Source organism: Cebus imitator, unplaced genomic scaffold (genome assembly GCF_001604975.1).
Source record: "Cebus imitator isolate Cc_AM_T3 unplaced genomic scaffold, Cebus_imitator-1.0 Scaffold10, whole genome shotgun sequence".
Taxonomy (NCBI): Eukaryota; Metazoa; Chordata; class Mammalia; order Primates; family Cebidae; genus Cebus; species Cebus imitator.
Window position 1 is genome coordinate 3337566 of NW_016107325.1, and position 18568 is coordinate 3356133.

The 18568-nt window shown below is 42.9% G+C and overlaps 1 protein-coding gene and 1 non-coding gene across 10 annotated transcripts in view; one reads left to right on the top strand and one right to left on the bottom strand.

The window, feature by feature from the left end:
* TANC1 (tetratricopeptide repeat, ankyrin repeat and coiled-coil containing 1) overlaps nt 1-18568 on the top strand; it is a 262375-nt gene that overhangs the window by 49612 nt on the left and 194195 nt on the right. The gene's annotated exons all lie outside the window — the stretch shown is intronic.
* LOC119474173 lies at nt 7273-7379 on the bottom strand. Its single transcript, XR_005203464.1, has one exon. It is a non-coding gene; the product is annotated as a U6 spliceosomal RNA (small nuclear RNA).

Genomic DNA, 18568 nt, shown 5'->3' on the forward strand with positions numbered 1-18568 from the left:
TTTTTTTTGAGACAGAGTCCTGCTCTGTTGCCCAGGCTCCAGTGCAGTGGCACGATCTCTGCTCACAAAGCAGCTGAGACTACAGGTGCTTGCCACCATGCCTGGCTAATTTTTGTATTTTTTGGTAGAGACGGGTTTTGACATGTTGGCCAGGCTGGTCTCAAACTCCTGGCCTCAAGTAATTCACCTGCCTCAGCCTCCCAAAGTGTTGGGATTACAGGGGTGCAGCTGCAGCTTTCATATAGCAATTGTTAGTAAATGTATGCTGAGCAAATGAGTCTTGAAAGCACTCACGATGTCTTCCTGAGTGCTGCCAAGAGAAAATCTAATTTTAAACAAAACTAGTTGATTTTGAGAGGATAATATCCTTTCATTCAGGACTTAATAATTTATTGTTTCATGGAGGGCTCCTTTGAATTAACAATGCTGAGTAGAATAGGACTTTATTTTTTATTTTTATTTTTGAGACAGAGTTTTGCTCCCTCGCCTAGGCTGGAGTGCAGTGGTGCCATCTTGGCTCACTGCAACCTCTGCCTCCTGGGTTCAAGTGATTCTTCTGCCTCAGCCTCCTGAGTAGCTGGGATTACAGGCGCATACCACCACACCTAGCTAATTGTATTTTTAGTAGAGATGGAATTTCGCTATGTTGGCCAGGTTGGTTTCAAACTCCTGACCTCAAGTGATCCACCCACATCAGCCTCTCAAAGTGCTGGGATTATAGGTATGAGCCACCATACCTGGCCTTAGAATAGCACTTTAAAGCGATTTTTTTCCTTCAGAAAAAGTCCCACCAGAGAGATTTAAATATATGCTATATTTAACACATACAAACCTAAACTTCTTTATTTCAATGACGGCCACAGCATTTACAACATACTTACGGCATGCTAGCCACTGTGTTAAGGGTTTTACCTGCTTTATTTTTTTAGTGTGAAGTCAATTAAGAATTTGTGGATTTGAATTGAATTTAGATTCAGAAAGACTTGAACATTTCTGATAGAATTCACTGGCTTTGCCCATGAAGCTGTTCGGGGCAATGAATTTAAGACACTAGTCCACAAGGTCATACATCTGCTGTATGGTACAGCCAGAGCCCTTTGGACACAAATATCTATTGAGTGATATAGACAACCTTCTTGGACACACCTGTTGTGTAGTATAGTCAGTCTCTTTTTTTTCCCCTGGCCTTTGGTCCAATAGTGTCTTTTTAGATACCATAATGCTTCTACTTTTATCTTTCCATCATCTGTGGAAAGGTAGGATTAAAGTGTAATATAATGTGTCAGTTGTATAAATCTTCTGAGTCATTACCAAGGTATTCAAAATGGTTTGCTAGTACCAGTATAGATTTGGATTGTCTTTTTGCCTTTGTGAGATGCCCGGAGTTAGCAGTTACCTGTGGCTAAGAAAAGAGACCTCACTTCATTGGAACAGAACCCTAAACCAAATGATCTGATCATCTTATAGATAATACTGTAAGTGAACATGTAAGGGTAATTAAAATTTTTTTAAAGGGTAGTTTACACATAATGATATAGTAATCCTTGACTTTTGTCATATAATTTGGTAGGTAGACATCAGTGGTTTTGAGATCATTTCTAGTGGGGAGGGCAGGGTTTGTACCCTTCTCTCATTCAGCTGAAAATTATTTAGGCTTTTCTTTTTGAAAGATAACCAAAGTAATCTATGCTTCTGGTGGAACTTGTTAAAAATAGGGAAGTAGCTGGGCAAGGTGGCATGTACCTGTAGTCCTAGCAACTCAGGAGGCTGAGGTAGGAGGATCAGTGGTACTCGAGCCCAGGGGATTGAGGTGGTAGTGTGTTAGAATCACGCCTGTGAATAGCCACTACACTCCAGCCTGGGCAATGTAGCAAGATTCTATCTCTTAACAAAAAAAAAAAAGAAAGAAAGAAAAAGTAATTTTGCATTCAGAAATTTGCTGGAGACATTTTAAAATAAAATGGTAACTTAATTTAAATTTAACAGAATACAACTGAAATTAAAATTTAAGGAAATGCTGAACTTCAGTTCGATTTTTTTACCTGAAACTTTCAGTCTTTTCTGCTTTACTGTCCACATTCAAGAGATGTATAAACAGTATAGGTTGGCGTATAATTAAGGGCTGGAATCTGATATACAGGTCATAAGTCCAAGTTTGAGGAAGAATTGAGAATTCTCAGGACATGTAAAGTCCCATTAAAACAAATTAAAAACCTTAAAACCTGTCTTAAATTAAGACAGCTGAAATATTTTGACAATAAGTTAATGGAGAGATGAGTGTCTTTTTCAGTATTTCGGAACTGTGGAAAAAAGAGCTCTGTTACTTAAAAATTTGAAATCCTGATAAACATAATTTTACTTGCTCCCAACAACCTTTGGTGGTATTCCTGTTTTTATCATTGAACGCTGTTGAAAGCTGATGGAGCAGTGTCATCCTGGAGGTGTGGCCAGAGTGCCACCATGTCTGATCTGACGCTGTTGTTATCCCATTCACAATTGCAACTTGGGAGTTAAGCAGGGAAGCCCTCTGAGCAGTTCAGAATACGTAGTGCATGTATAGGGTACGTGCTAGCGTGTATTTACGTTTCTTCTAAGTGTGTGCCTAGGACCTCTTGTTTTTGATCTGGAGGCCACTTGAATTAAGGACATTTGTTCCGGGGTTCTATTCATAAGAAATGACAAGCTGGAAAGTAGAAATAGAGGTGGCCTGGAGAAGCTGGCATGCCTGACTGGGTAAGATCATCAGCTTGGGAAGCACACAGGCTGTATGGCTTGACAGACATTCCTAAGATCTCTTGGCAGGACAACTGGGTTTTTGACGACTTTGGGCTAGGTCTTGTTCATGACCCAAATGTTCATCAGGTGCACACTATATACCAGGGGTTAGTGTGTGATGATAAACACATTAGGGTCCCTTCCTTGTTCACAGCCTAGGAGGGCACATGGTTTCATACACAAATATAAGTCAGTATACTAAGGGTTACATAATGAGATGAGTGGCATATAGTGGAAGCATAGGGAAAATTGAGACTTCTGCTTCTGAGTGAAAGGAATGCCTTGTGGTCATGGGGAATGAATAGGAGTTGTCCAGGTAAAATAAAAGGACATTCTAGGTAGAGAGCGAGAGAGATCTGTATATGTAAAATAGACAGATTCTGACAAATTTTAGAGAAAACTTTATACCAAATTGGTAACCCATGGCCTATTTTTTGAGGCAGAGTCTCGCTCTGTCACCCAGGCTGTAGTGCAGTGGTATGATCTTGGCTCACTGCACCCTCCACCCTCCGGGCTCAAGTGATCTTCTCATCAGTCTCCTGAGTAGCTGAAAACACAGGCGCATACCACTGTGCCTGGATATATTTTTGCATTTTTGAAAGAGATAAGATCTCACCATTCTGCCCAGGCAGGTCTCAAACTCCTGAGCTCAAGCAATCCTCCCACTTTGGCTTCCCAAAGTGCTGGAATTAAAGGCATGCACCATGGCTCCTGGCCACTCATGGCTTTTAAAAGTCATTATAGAAATCGTCAAAAATAAGGCCAGGTGCGGTGGCTCATGCCTGTAATCCCAGCCCTTTGTGAGGCCGAGGTGGGTGGGATCGCCTGAAGTCAGGAGTTCAAGACCATCCTGGCCAACATGGTGAAACCCCATCTCTACTGAAAATACAAAAAAATTAGCTGGGCGTGGTGGCACACATCTGTAATCCCAGCTACTTGGGAGGCTGAGTTAGGAGAATTGCTTGAACCCAAGAGGTAGAGACTGCAGTGAGCCGAGATCGCGCCACTACACTATAGCCTGGGCGACAGTGCAAGACTCCGTCTCCAAAAAAAAAAAAAAACCAAAAAGTGCCGGGTGTGATGGTATTCACCTGTAGTCCCAGCTACTCAGGAGGCTGAGGCAGGAGAATCGCTTGAACCCGGGAAGCGGAGACTGCAGTAAGCTGAGATCATGCCACTGTACTCTAGCCTGGGCAAGAGAGTGAGACTCCATCTTAAAAAAAAAAAAGAAATTGTCAAAAATATACAAGTAATGAGGCATATAACAAACCATCGTGTATCTACCAACCAGCTTCACAAATATCAGCACTTCGTCAATCTTGTTTCAGTAGCCCTACATTGCTTTTTTTTTTGTTGTTGTTGTTGTTGGAGCAGTTTACTTTTTAGTGTATATATTTAAGGTCTACAACCTGCTGTTTTTGCAAATAGTCATGTGCCACAACATGGCATGCATATACAATGGTGGTCCCATAAGATTATAATAGGAACTGGAAAATCCCTACTACCTAGTGACATGGTAGCCATTATAATGTTATAGTACAGTTACCTTATTTTTGAAATAAATTTAGTGTAGCCTAAGTGTACAATGTTTATATAAAGTCTACAGTAGTGTACGGTAATGTCGTAGACCTTTACATTCACTCACCTCTCCGCTCACTGACCCACCCAGAGCAACTTGCAGTCCTGCAAACTCCATTTGTGGTAAGTACTCTATGCCGCAGCATTTAAAAAAATCTTTTAGGCCTGGCGCGATGTCTCATGCCTGTAATTAGAGCGCTTTGGGAGGCTGAGACAGTCAGGTCACTTGAGATCAGGAGTTCAAGACCAGCCTGGCCAACATGGTGAAACCCTATCTCTACTAAAAATATACAAATTAGCCAGGCATGGCTGTGCGTGTCTGTAATCCCAGCTACTCAGGAGGCTGAAGCAGGAGAATTGCTTGAACCTGGGAGGCAGAGGCTGCAATGAGCCAATATCGTGCCACTGAACTCCAGCCTGAGTGACAGAGTGAGACTATCTAAAAAAAAAAATCTTTCAGATCATATTTAGATCATGTTTTTACTGTGCTTTTTCTATGGTTAGATATGTTTAAATAAACAAATACTTCCCCTTGTGCTACATTTGCCTCCAGTATTCAGGATAGTAACATGCTCTAGTATATAGCCCAGGCTTATAGATTTGTGTAAGTACACTCTCACATTCACACAGTGATGCTGACGCTGAATCCCGCACTTCCATTCTCCATCCCTATCATTAAGCCACCGGTAACTGTACTTAGCTTGATACACATATACATAGTGAAGTGATTACTATGGTCAAGGAAATTAACATGCCCATAATTTCATATAGTTACCTTTCCTTCTTTCTTTTTTTGTGGTAAGAGTACCTAAAATCTACTCTCTTGACAAAGTACCAGTAAACAATACAATGTTATTAACTATAGTCTTCATGTTGTACATTAGCTTTCTAGATACTCATTCTGCATAACTGCAACATTTGATCTATATTTTATCCCCAGCAGTTTAAAGCAAATCCCAGACATTATGTAATTCCCTTTGTAAATAGTATGTATCTGTAACTCATTAATAAAGATCCCCCCCCATGTCATTAACACAAAACAAAATGAGGATAATTTCCTAAGACTCATCAATACCCAGTCCATATGTAGATTTCTCCCATTAACACAGGTTTCATTATCTAAGGGATTCTTTTTTTTTTTTTTTTTTGGCACACTACATTTTTCAGGGATGTTGGATACATGGGACTTCACTATAATGCCATATTTTTATTTATTTCTTTGAAAATGCTATACTATTTATTTGGTCTTATTTCTGATCATTTAACTGATCAGACTGGCCCCATGGAGCCAGTCTGGAGGGCTGTACCTTAAAACTTTCTTTATTGCTTGTTTGTTTTACATAAAGGCCTTTTCAGGGATGCAGTGAACATTCAAATTCTGAGAGCTAGATTGTAAATGGTTTAGGTTACTCTGACCAATTCCTTTGATTTTGCTTCAGTGTTTTTTGCTCTTTTTATTTTTTTGTAGAGACAGGGTCTCACTCTATCGCCCAGGCTGGAATATAGTGACATGCTCATAGCTCACTGAAGCCTCCAGTCCTGGGCTCAAGTGATCCTCTTGCCTCAGCTTCCCAATGGCTAGGACTACGGGGGTACCCACAATTCTTGGCTAACTTTTAAATTTTTTGTAGCGATAGGGTGTAGCTATTGTCCAGCATAGTCTTGAACACCTGGCCTCAAGCAGTCCTCCTATCTTGGCCTCGCAAAGTGCTGAGATTACAGGTGTGAGCCAGTGCGTCTGGTCTTGCTTCAGTTTTTAGCTTCCAGTGTTTAGGTCATGTCCTCCTCAGCCTTTAAAAGCTGTTGCCGGCCAGGCGCGGTGGCTCACGCCTGTAATCCCAGCACTTTGGGAGGCGGAGGCGGGTGGATCACGAGGTCAAGAGATCGAGACCATCCTGGTCAACATGGTGAAACCCCGTCTCTACTGAAAATACAAAAAATCAGCTGAGCATGGTGGCGCGTGCCTGTAATCCCGGCTACTCGGGAGGCTGAGGCAGGAGAATTGCCTGAACCCAGGAGGCGGAGGTTGCAGTGAGCCAAGATTGTGCCATTGCACTCCAGCCTGGGTAACAAGAGCGAAACTCCGTCTCAAAAAAAAAAAAGCTGTTGCCTAGCATGCCTTCTTGGCATGGACCCAGCACAGTGTCCTTACTCAGATGCTTGTAGCGGTCCCTGCTGATCCTTCAGGGTTGGGCCTATGTTGTCTTTTTTTTTTTTTTTTTTTTTGAGGCTTTCCTAGATGACCTCAGCTTCTTTGGCTTCCTGTCCCTCTCCATTTTTTCTACCCCACACTCTAGCCTTTAATTATATGCTGTCTTTTTCTGTTGCTATAACTGAATACCCAAGACTCAGCAATTTATAAAGACAATTTATTTCTTACAGTTTTGGAAATTATGAAGTCCAGTGTCTTGAGGCTATATCTGGGAGGGCCTTCTTGCTGGTAGGGACTCTGTAGAGTCCCAGGGTGGCTTGGACTATCCTGAGCCTGGTACATGCTGCTAGTCCGTGCTGCTTGTACCTCCTAGAGTGCTGGGTTGAGCTGCACTTAGGGTTGCTTAGTGGTGGAGTGGCTGAGGAGTGCTGCATTGGGATGCAGAAAGCAGAGACCCAAGGGGGCCCTGGGCAGCAACCCCATGGAGGGTACCTGGGTCCTTCTCCTGAAACCATTCTGCCCTTCTAGAGCTCTGGACCCCAGTGATGGGAGGGACAGCCTCAAAGATCTCTGAAATGCCAGTTTTCTTTTTCTCATTCTCTTGATAATTTCATCTATCAATAGTAATCTCCTTAACAAATGATCACCTAGCCACAGCCTTGTTTCCTCTCCTGAACACAGTTTTCACTCTTTTTTTTTTTTTTTTAGATTTAAAACACTTTTAGATATTTTATTTTTGCTTGGGTTTAAAACATTTTTTTTTTTTTTTGAACATGGAATGCTTCATGAACTTGCATGTCATCCTTGCACAGGGACCATGCCAATCTTCTGTGTATTGGTCCAGTTTTAGTATATGTGCAGCTGAAGGAAGCACCTTTTTCACTCTATGTGATCAGAGTACTGAAGTCTTCCCATTCTGTTTTCCTTCTAATTATATACGTTTTGTCTCTAAGTCATTTCTTTGCTCTCACATCTCACTGGATGTGGTCAAAAATAACCATAACCGTGCAGTATCCTGAATGCTTTGCTGTTTAAATATTTCTTCTGCCAGATATCTTAGTTTATTGCTCTCAAGCTCTGCATTTCACAAAGACCTGGGGCATGGACACAATTTAGCCAAGCTTGTTGCTGCTTTGTGACAAGGATGGCCTTTACTCCAGTTTCCTATACTTTGTTCCTCATTTCTGTCTAAGGCATTGTCAGAATGGCCTTTACTGTTCAAATTTCTACCAACATTTTGGCCATGACCACTGAAGCAATCTTGAAGAAGATTCAGACTTTCCGCTAGCTCTTGTCTTCTGAGACCACATCAGAATCTCCCCTAATGCTCCACTTACAGCAATTATAGGCTTTTTCTAGCTTACTCCTTCGAACCCTTCTAGCCTCACTGCCCAGTTCCAAAGCCACTTCTACATTTTCAGCTGTTATAGCAGTGACCTCATTCTTGGTACCTATTTTCTGTCTTAGTCCATTTTCGGTTGCTATAACTGAATGCCACAGACTGGGTAACTTATAAAAAAGAAAAAGTTATTTCTCACAGTTCTGGAGGCTGTGAAGTCCAGAAGCATGATGCTGGCATCTGCTTGACTTCAAATGAGGGCCTTCTTCCTGCCTCATAACATAGCAGAAGGTATCACATAGCGAGAGGGCAAGAGTATGCATGTCAGCTCAAGTCTCTCCTCTTCTTCTCAAGCCCCCAGTTCTATCGTGGGAACCCCATTCCAGTGACCTCATCTCATCCTTATTTCCTCCCAAAGGCCCCACCTCCACTCCACATAAGAATTTGAGGATTAAGTTGCCAACACATAAAAGTTGGGGGACACATTCAAACTATAGCATATGCTAATTTTTTTTTTTTTGGATATGGAGTCTCTTATTGCCCAGGCTGGAGTGTAATGGCACGATCTCACCTCACGGTAACCTCTGCCTCTCGGGTTCCAGTGATTCTCCTGCCCCAGCCTCCCAAGTAGCTGGGATTATAGGCATGGGGTTTCATCATGTTGGCCAGGCTGGTCTCGAACTCCTGACCTCATGTGATTTGCCCGTCTTGGTCTCCCAAAGTGCTGGGATTACAGACGTGAGCCACCGTGCCCAGCCTGATCTTTACTGTTTATACTTCTCTTGCATGTAGACAAAATGAAACAGTAGAAAGGACAAGAACTTTGAAGCCAATGTAATCTAAATCCTTGAGTTTATATACTCATATTTTTAAAACCTTATGGATAAAAAACAAAACACATGAGATCTAACTCCTAACAAAATTTTAAGTGTACAGTATTGTTAACTTATAAAGCACAATGTTATGCAGCAGACTTCTAGAACGATTTTATCCTCTGTGAATGAAACTTTATATTCTTTAAACAACTCTCCCATTCTGCTCTACTTCTGTGAGTTTGACTATTTATTTTTGATGATTATTATTATTGAGACAGGGTCTTTCACTCTGTTGCCCAGTCTAGAGTATACTGGCTTGATTGTAGCTCACTATAACTTAAACTCCTGTGCTCAAGTGATTCTCCCAAGCAGCTGAGACTAAAGGCATGTGCTGCTATACATAGCTAATTTATAGATTTTTTTGTAGAGATGGAGATCTTGCTGTGTTGCCCAGGCTGGTCTCGAACTCATGTCCTCAAGTGATCCTCCCAAGTCAGCCTCCCAAAGTGCTGGGATTACACGTGTGAGTCACAGTGCCTGGCTGAGTTTGACTATTCTATATGCCTCATAAGAGTGGAATCATGTGCTATTTGTCCTTCTATGACTGTTTTATTTTTCTTGCATAATGTCTTCAAGGTTCATTCATATTGTAGCATGTACCAGGATTTCCTTTTCATGGCTGAATAATCCATTGTGTGTGTGTGTGTGTGTTGTGTGTGTATATATATATATATCACATTTTGTTTATCCATTCATCAGTAAGTGAATATTTAGGATGCTTCTACATTTTGGTTTTGTGAATGCTGCAGTGAACATAGGGAGTGCAAATAGCTTTTTAGGATCCTGACTTCAATTCTTTTGGATAAATACCCAGAAATGAGATTGTTGGATCATATGCCTCAGTTTTTTTATGAAGGTTTGTAACATGGAACATGTGCATTGTTCCATGTTATTCATGGCGTGCAGAGTGGGTTCTTTCCTGTCTCGGCACCTTCTCTTGAAATCAGGTGTCCATATAGTTTATTTTAACTGTGCTTTATCATAAGTACTTAGTATTTCTTGCTTAACTAATGTCCTATTATTATTTTTTAGAGATAGTCTTGCTCTGTCAATCAGGCTGGAGTGCAGTGGCACAATCATAGTTCACTGTAACCTTGGACTCCTGGGCTTAAGCAGTCCTCCCATGTTAGCCTCCTGAGTAGCTGAGACTATAGGTGCATGCCACCACACCCAGCTAATTTAAAAAATTTTGTGTAGAGATAAGGTGTTACTGTGTTGCCCAGGCTAGTTTTGAACTCCTAGTCTCAGGTGATCCTTCCTGCCTCAGCCTCCCAAGTAGCTAGGTCTGCACTTATGTGCCACCATGCCTGTGTTTTTAACATAGCGACACGGGGTCTTGCTGTGTTATCCAGGCTGGTCTTGAACTCCTGGCCTCAAGCAGTGATCTTGCTTTGACCTCCCAAAGTGCTGGGATTGTAGGTGTTAAGTCACTGTACCAGGCCTCTGTACTCTTTTTGATCATGTCTTCAATAACGTTGAGAATTATTTTGGAGAGAAGTCACCATTTCCCTGCAAAAACCGTTTTATTCACTGGTCACTCACAGCAGCTGTGTCACTGAGGAAGTGTTGACACTGCTTTTGGTTTTTAAGTGACTGTGTGTTTTTCCTTCCCAGGGGTGGGAAAAAAAATTGCAAGGTTGGAATTTTCTGGATTGTTAACAAGATCAAAAAGCAAAGATATGAAGCCAAGGGGAGAACGTCTTTCTACAAAATAGTAGTAGAAAGCAAAAAATGCTAGAATTTTGTTGAACTTGAGGTATTACAAAAATAACCTGACCAGAAAATGAAGGCTGCTGTTTTTTATGTTACTCTAAAGTGTAAGACAGTTTAACCACCTAGGATTTTTAAGTTGTCTGGATCTTTAAAGAATATTGATAAAAATGCAGATACACATTTAGCTTTGTTTTAGAAGATGACTTGATTTCCTAGGACAGAAGTTATCTCATAGTTGTAATTTCGGTAACCATGGGTGTTAGCCTTGAAGTGGTTGATAAGAAGCTCTCTGATTCTTCTCTACTCAGAGAAGGCACAGTTGCAGGCATTTCTCTGCTTTTCCTCAGTTTTCACCTTAAAACTAGTAAAGGAGGGTTCAGTGGCTTCAGCATCCCTAAAACCAACATTGGGGTGTTGAATTCTCCAGAAAGAGAGAGATCCTGTTTTCTCAGTTTGTTGTTGAGGCTTTGTTTTTTTGACATTTTTTGACAGCTAAGATCCAGATCTCGTGACTTGTGTTCTGGCCAGAGGACCCTCAGCTTTTTGTGATGAGTCATTTCCTCATGAGTCCTGAGGTACTGGGCCTGGAACCCCCAGCTCAGAGTTGAGGGCAGCAGATCCAGCCTCCGCAGCTGGGAGGGAGAGCACGTGTCAGGAGGAAAGGGCTGGTGGCTCAGGGTATATGAGTAGCCTGACACTGGCACCCATGTCCCCTGACCTGTTCTGGCCATTTGGATGCAGAATGACCTCGAGTCTCCTGGAAGATTGCTAAGAGCAAGGCAGCATGCAGCAGGCTATCCAGAGAGAATCTCAGGCTCCTTATCAGAGTTGAGCTAGAGGGTGGGTTAGGCCTGTGGAATGCAGGAACAAGAAGCCAAGTTATTAGATACAAGGTCAGGGCCTGCCATTAAGCAGCAAGAGCAACTTAGCCAGAGCTATTTAAATCTCTATCTTAGAAATTCCCGCTGGGTTGAGCCAGCAAGGGGAGTGTGGGGGCGAGGGTTAAGAGGCTTCAGCTGTGGGGAAAGAAGGGCTGTGGACATTAAAAACAACAGGCCAGGCCTGAATGTCCTGATAGCCTAGACCTAAATAGAGAGGTTTTTAGTGTCCTGGTAGCTCATTTTTAGCCTGCTTGCAAGTGAACAGATCTTAGGGATATATTCAGTGATGAGCTTGAAAACTGAGGATTAGTTATGTGAATCTGGAAGTGGATGTAGTTTTAAATTCAATTTAGACAAAACAAATTCCTCAATTTTTCTGAAGTGTAAATTATAACCCTTTATTACAGAACTGTCAGTTAAATTCAGGAAAGAATTTACATTCATGAAAAGCAAATTGGTGCTTTTGGGTGCTATAACTTATCAAGAAATAAATATATAAATCAGGAAGCTGAGCTTTGGAAAAAAGAAAGAAATACGAAATCACCCAATAATCCATTCTGAGTAGATGAATGATTAAAGATCTTTGAGGTTAGGTTGCTTTAGATCAAGGGAAAACTCACCCTAGCCTTTGTGGTTCACATAAGCACACATAACAGTGCAGAATTTATTCCTTGGCTCTGTTTGTCATACAGATTAAATTCCAAAGTCAACTGAAGCTTGGCTCTTTGCTCACAGAATCCTAACACTTAAACCAATTTTATCATCTTTAAAAAAGTTGGAAACTTAATACGTTTAGAGAGTATAGAAATGCTTAGGCTGTTTAAAAACACTCTCATTCAAATGCCTTGTTTCCTAAGGTCATATGGCCCTAGGTGTCTGGGCAGATTGAAGAAGCAGAGATTCATCAGGCTTCATTGGTGACTTAGGAGGAGGTAGGGGCATGTCATCAATTCAAAGGCGTAGTCCATCTGCTCAAAGAAGTTTATCATCTGGTGAGGAGCTTTACTCAAAGATACCATAAGAAAAGGTAGATGAGAATAAGGAATGGGAGAGTACTCAGATGGAACATTCCAGATCAGAATGGCAGTGCTTTTGAGAAAACCCATCCTGGTTTCTGTTGGTGTTAGAGACCACACGGAGACAGCACATTGCAGTTGGATACAGTCCCCTTCCTATTTTTGAGGACATTTGGTTCTTGTGGACTGAGGTTAGCCATGTGGACATCTCTCCTGGATATAGTGGCAGAAACACACTGTGAGCAAAGTAACCTTTTCTTGGTGCTCAGGGTCATCTTTCAAGTATTGTTCTGCTTTAAAATGCTTTGTCTTGGTGTCCTTGGATGCATTTGGGGATTGAAAGGCTATTAAAACTGTAACAGCCTGTAATCTACTGTTTTGAATTTTATGAATTCTCTCCTGTCAGTCACAGCTTCTCAGGGCTGTCATTGTGCCCATATCACACTGCCCTTCCATTCTTTTTACCTTACAGTGGCCAGGAAAATCACATATTCCCTCCTGTTAGAATTGAATCTGAAAGACAGTGGGAGGGCACTGAGGGAGGGCCTTAGAAGGGGTGTTGGGGGTCGGTGTGAGGATTGGGAAGTTCCCTTCTGCATTGTGCAGGAACTGAGCCCCAGATTTCGGCAGCTTTGAAGACTTCCTTGCATCTTGGTTCCTGGTATTTTGTGGATAAGCTGAGGTTGCAGCATATGACTTCTGTCTTGGATAGGCCTCCCCGCCTTTTTTTTCTACTCTTGCCTGAATCAATTTTGTCACAGGAAGGAAAGAATGAAAGTTTTCTCAAGGAAAATGAGAAGAAGCTGAATGGAGGAAGACCCAGGACTGAGCGAGGGCTTGGCCTGTCTGTCAGCCACTGTTCTTACAGTCTAAATGTACTGAGTCCTGCAAAAGGTTCAGTGGGATGTCATGGACCCTGTCATCAAGAAGCCTAGCTGTGGCCGGGCGCGGTGGCTCACGCCTGTAATCCCAGTACTTTGGGAGGCCGAGGCGGGTGGATCACGAGGTCAAGAGATCGAGACCATCCTGGTCAACATGGTGAAACCCCGTCTCTACTAAAAATACAAAAAAAAATCAGCTGGGCATGGTGGTGCGTGCCTGTAATCCCAGCTACTCAGGAGGCTGAGGCAGGAGAATTGCCTGAACCCAGGAGGCGGAGTTTGCGGTGAGCCGAGATTGCACCATTGCACTCCAGCCTGGGTAACAAGAGTGAAACTCTGTCTCAAAAAAAAAAAAAAAAAAAAGAAGCCTAGCTGTCTTTGGGAGAGAGGACTAACAGACCTGAAACTCTCAATTATAAGTCGTGCTTTTGCATCTTGTGTGAGTTCAGAGAAGAGTGATTTAAGTCAGGGGCTTGGAGCCAGGAGGGTGGGATGCAAGTAGGATTCAAGTAAGTGGACATGGATGAGTTTGTGAATCACCAGTTAGGAAGTGGCAGAGGTTAGGGACAGATGTATCAGCACAGCTGAGGAACTCATTTCAAAGGAGGAATTGTAAGTTTGTGACTGGTTCACAGATCGTTGAGTTGTGTGGTTGATGCAAATGCAGTCTCTTGGGCTCCAGGTGTGATTGCCCATGGGCTGCGGGGGAGGGGAGGTGCCCAGGAACAGCCGAGGTTGCTCTAGTACTGATGGGACACACTTTGGGAAACATTGGTAAAGGGTGGGTAAGGCAAAGCAGATGAATTTCCTTCCCATGATAAACAGAAATTTGGGATAAGGCATCTAAACTCAACAGTCTTGTGATTGTCTCTGTTACAGAAGAGCAGGTAGCAAGCAGGTAGCCCTAAGAATGAAGGGACTTGGGAGTGACAGCTGGATTAGCACCTCAGCTGGAGCCGGTGTTCCTGCAGTCTTCACCCTAGGTTCTTTCTTATCCAGTCTCTGTCACATCTGAAAACATAACGATGCTCATAAAATGAAGGTCCCATTCAATCTGCATGTGCAACAGCTAGTTTTATACCAAAGAAACCTCTGCTCTTCAGGCACTGTGGCTCTAAGTAGTTATCCTTCAATGACTTGTGATTTGTCAGACTTGGTGAGCAAGAAAATATGGGTCCTAAGTAAAAAACAAAAATGAATAACTCTTAGGACTATTTGAATAACAGGTGAAATCATAGTGGCAAATACAGTGGGTCAGTAAATTCCTCACATCTGAAAACCATCATATCACTTCTCACATAGTTAACACTTAATGGAAATATTCTTTACAGGTGAGCTTTGAATTGCTACTTCTTGCCCCTGCCTCCACCTGCCAAAGCAGCCGAACTCAATGGACGGTGCCATGCAGGGCTCACTTAGGGACTGGCCCAGTCTATCCTTCCTCCTGCCTTCTTCCTTGGGCCACAACTTGCACCCACCCGAGTGATCATCACTTGCAAATAATTGTTCACTCTAACTTTCTTTAGCTCTCTCCCCCTTTTTTTGAGGCATAAATATTTCCCACCTGATCCCATCAGGAGGACAAAAGAAACAGCTAGTTGGTCAGGTGCAGTGATTCTCAATCCTGGCTACACATTAGAATCAGCTGGTCAGGTTTGAAAAGCACCAGTGAAGTTTGGGCCCTATCCCCAGAGATCCTGTTTCACTACTTCCAGGCCTCAGAATTTTTTGAGCTACCTAGGAGCTTCTTATGGGCCGTGGGATGGAAAGCTGCCCCAGGGAGGTTGACAGGTATAACAGTACTAGCAGGACACCTGTCTCATGGAAATGGAAGCCAATCTGGGATGGAAATCGGCGTGTTTAATGCCTTTTGCTGCTCAAGCCCCACATGTAGGACAGATCCCCACGAAGTTCTCCCGTCTTCCTCTGTTATGTAAGCCTGCCTTCTATTAAGCAGCAGCTTTCAAAATGAAAGAAGAGCTGCTTTTATTTGCTTTAGGATTTCTGTGGTATTGTTTCCACTCTGCTCCAGTTGAGTGTGACTCGAACGTCCTCATGAACTAGCTCTGGCTGTGCCTGAGTGGCCTTCGCCACGTAGTTTAGCCTCTCTGGGCCTCACTTTACAGTCATTGCTGCAGAACCCTTTACAAGTGGAGGATTTGGACCGTCACATGGAACTGATGGAGATGCACTTTGGTCCATGAACACATACAGTAGCCTTTGTCTTGTGGTCTGAGGAGGCCCAATGCTAGGTTTTTAGAAGGGTTTTGGAAGAAAAAAAATTTTTTTTTTATGAATACTTCTATTGGATAAACAACTTTGAAGTGTCTCTGTTCATCCTTGCAAGAAAGTGATGACCAGTAGGTACACTGTGATAATTCTCTATGAATTTTTTTTTTTTGAGTCAGTGGGAAATTAGATCTGAAAATAAAAAGCTATCAGTGGGCAGTTGAAGTCCTCATTCAGCTAGACTTTTACCTCCTGTGTTTTAGTTCATAAAAATTTCCGCAACAAGTGTATTTTGTCATCTTTTGCTTGAGAATATTTTGTGGTGTAATGTTCATTTTTGCAAAACTATCATGGACCCAAATATTGGCTGTGCATTGAAAAGCCTTTGAACAGAGGAATGCCAAAACAGGTTAGTAAAAGTTCATGATTTTTTTTGCTAATCTAAAATTGATTCTGAAGAACAACAACAACAAAAACTCAAGGCATAGTTTCTTTTCTGAGCCTGGTAGGTGACCTGGCTGTAGTTATAAGTAACCTCGCAGACACCACTCAGAGTTGCTCCGGTCTCATTGACCTTCCTTTTTCCTTTCTGTAATTACTGCAGAAGGCCCTTAAAACCCATGTAGGACCAAATACAGAATCTAAACTCTGTGATCACATCACCACAAAAACAGGCTGGAGGGAGAGTCCTCCTCCTCTCAGGAAGCTGCCTCCCATGGGACCTCTGCGACACTGTAATTTATAGTGGTGCCTTTGTAGTTTTAAACTCAGAAAGGACTTTTCACCCGCTGCCCTTACAGAAGTGATTTTATAAATGGGTGGGGAAGAGGCCAGGGAGAAGATGCATGTGTACATGACCTATTAGATTTAATTTTAAGGGTGAACACACATCTGTGGGTCCTCTGGACAGAGGGTCTGAGAGCGGGCATGCTGTGGGCTGTGATGGGTATTCTTTTATATTTATCTGTCGGTTGTGGTTAGGACAGATGAGAAGCCTGCCTTTTCTGCTGAGGTGTGCTTTATGAAAAGAGCCTTGGCTAAAGGACACGCAGCAGCTGGGAGACGATTCCCTTCATGGCTGCCAGGGCCCTCTCCCTTTTATGAGCCTATCCTAGGACACCTCAGGTATTTGAGCTATGACTGCTCACCAGGTGGTGCTGTCCTGCAGTGAATGCTTAGATACTACGCCAGTGAGGTCAGCAACCCCAGGTAGGAAAAACCTAGGGTGCTTAAAAGCTCTCTGAGCATTTGCAAGCTGTCACTGAACGTGAGTTGAGGCCTTTTTTTTTTGAGGAAACATTAAGCATTTGACATGGAGGTGACCACCTGGTTCACGTAGGATTCTCCTCTGCACTTGGCTCAAATGAGACAGCTGACCCTGAAGTGGAAAAAGGCTGAACTCATCCTCCATATTACTCTCTGGTTTCCTTCCAGAGAAAAGCTTCTGTGCTCCATTCTCATCTTTGAAGTCCTGGTGGGGAAGGCAGCAGGTCTTCTAGAGCTCCTCATTAAACAGACTTCAGAGGAGGAAAGGCCTCCACCCAGCCTTGGCATGCACAAACCTATTAGCTTCCCGGTGCCCTGCCAAGGTGGTTTTGTCGGCCCAAGCATGACTGCACATGATCCCATTCTTTTTGGCAGTGTAGCCCAGCAGGATTGACTTGGGCAGGAGCCTAGTTGGTGGTGTGTTTGAACATGGAGAGCACCACTGAAAAAGAACGTTTTCCAGGATAGGTGTTGCAGTAAAAAGGACATTTCCCAGGGAGATAGGGCCTGGGTCAGTCTCGGGAGCTCCTTGTTGGAATCTTTTAATCAGCAAGTGCATATGAAGCATCTGCTTCTGCTTGTGATGAGAGTGAGAGCAGGAGGGTGGTGGGTGATGCTGCCAGGTAAGACCAGCCCTGGAGAGACTGGGAGGAGGGGAGCTCAGGCGGAATGAAGCCAGTGCTGCAACTCAGGGGCCAGCCAGGTGTTCTAAGCTCACAGAAAGGGCTGGCGAGATTCCATGGGGGTAGCATGGGCATGCAGGTGATATTTGAGCTGTACCTGGAGGATGACTAATTTCCAGAGTGGGAGAGGGGGTTTCAGGTTGACTGAAGAGAGAAAGCAGAGGTCGAGGTTGAGTGGTGTGTTTGGGAATGGTGAATTTTGTAGAAACCTGGGACTCCTGAGAGGTGAGGCAGGAGATACAGGAAGGAGGTGCTCAGGAGGACTTTAGCACACTCAGGGTTTGAGAGAAGTTCTTGGCACGTTATCTTAAATCTTTAAAACATTTCATAGTGGACTGGGCTGTAAACCCATTAGCATAACATAAAGAGAAAACCTGAGATAGTGGCGATAAACCGGATGCATTTAGTACCTTGTTTAAGAGCAGGGGCTTTTCAGCCGTTGTCCTGCTTCAGCTTGGACAGTGGGCATCTGAAAAAGGAATGAATTCTCTTGATTTTGCCTAGCCGTTGGTCACTCTGCTTTTACTGGGCTTGACAGTATGTATATGTGATGTCTTTTTCTCCATTTACTGCTGCTTTGGGATTTTCAGGGAGGTCAGAGCTGGTGTTTATAAACTGTGCTGCTTGTCTCATAGGGTAAGAGTGCTGACAAGTTTCCTTTTTCCAATTCTCTTGCCAGCTTTCTGTGGTCAGCTTGTTGGGAGGAGCGCATGGGCACCCCTGAATGAGGGAGACAATCACACTCTGTTGCAAGCAAGTGGCATGTGGGGTGAGGAGAGTTGAGTGAGACCAGGGACGCGCTCATAGGGAATCCATGCTCTGACAGACCAGGTATTCGAGATGTGTTATTCTCTGAAAATTTTGAGGGCTTTGAAAGTAAATCAGATTTCTTCAGGAAAAAACAAAAAAAACAAAAAAAAAAAACAAACTTAAAATCATTATCTTACTGTGTTAAAGCACTTTTAATAACTCGCATGCTTAGCACACTCTTTTGAAGCTTCTCTAATTTTATTGACTTGTGCCCATTTCAGAGTTTTGGGTCTCTTTTTTTATGGTGTCTAGCACAGTACTTTTCCACTGAAAACATTTAATATATGTTGACTGAACGGCTTAGTATCTTGGTTTACAGTTGGCATAAGTACAGTTGTCAGAAGTACCACTGAAAAAAAAAATTCAGATT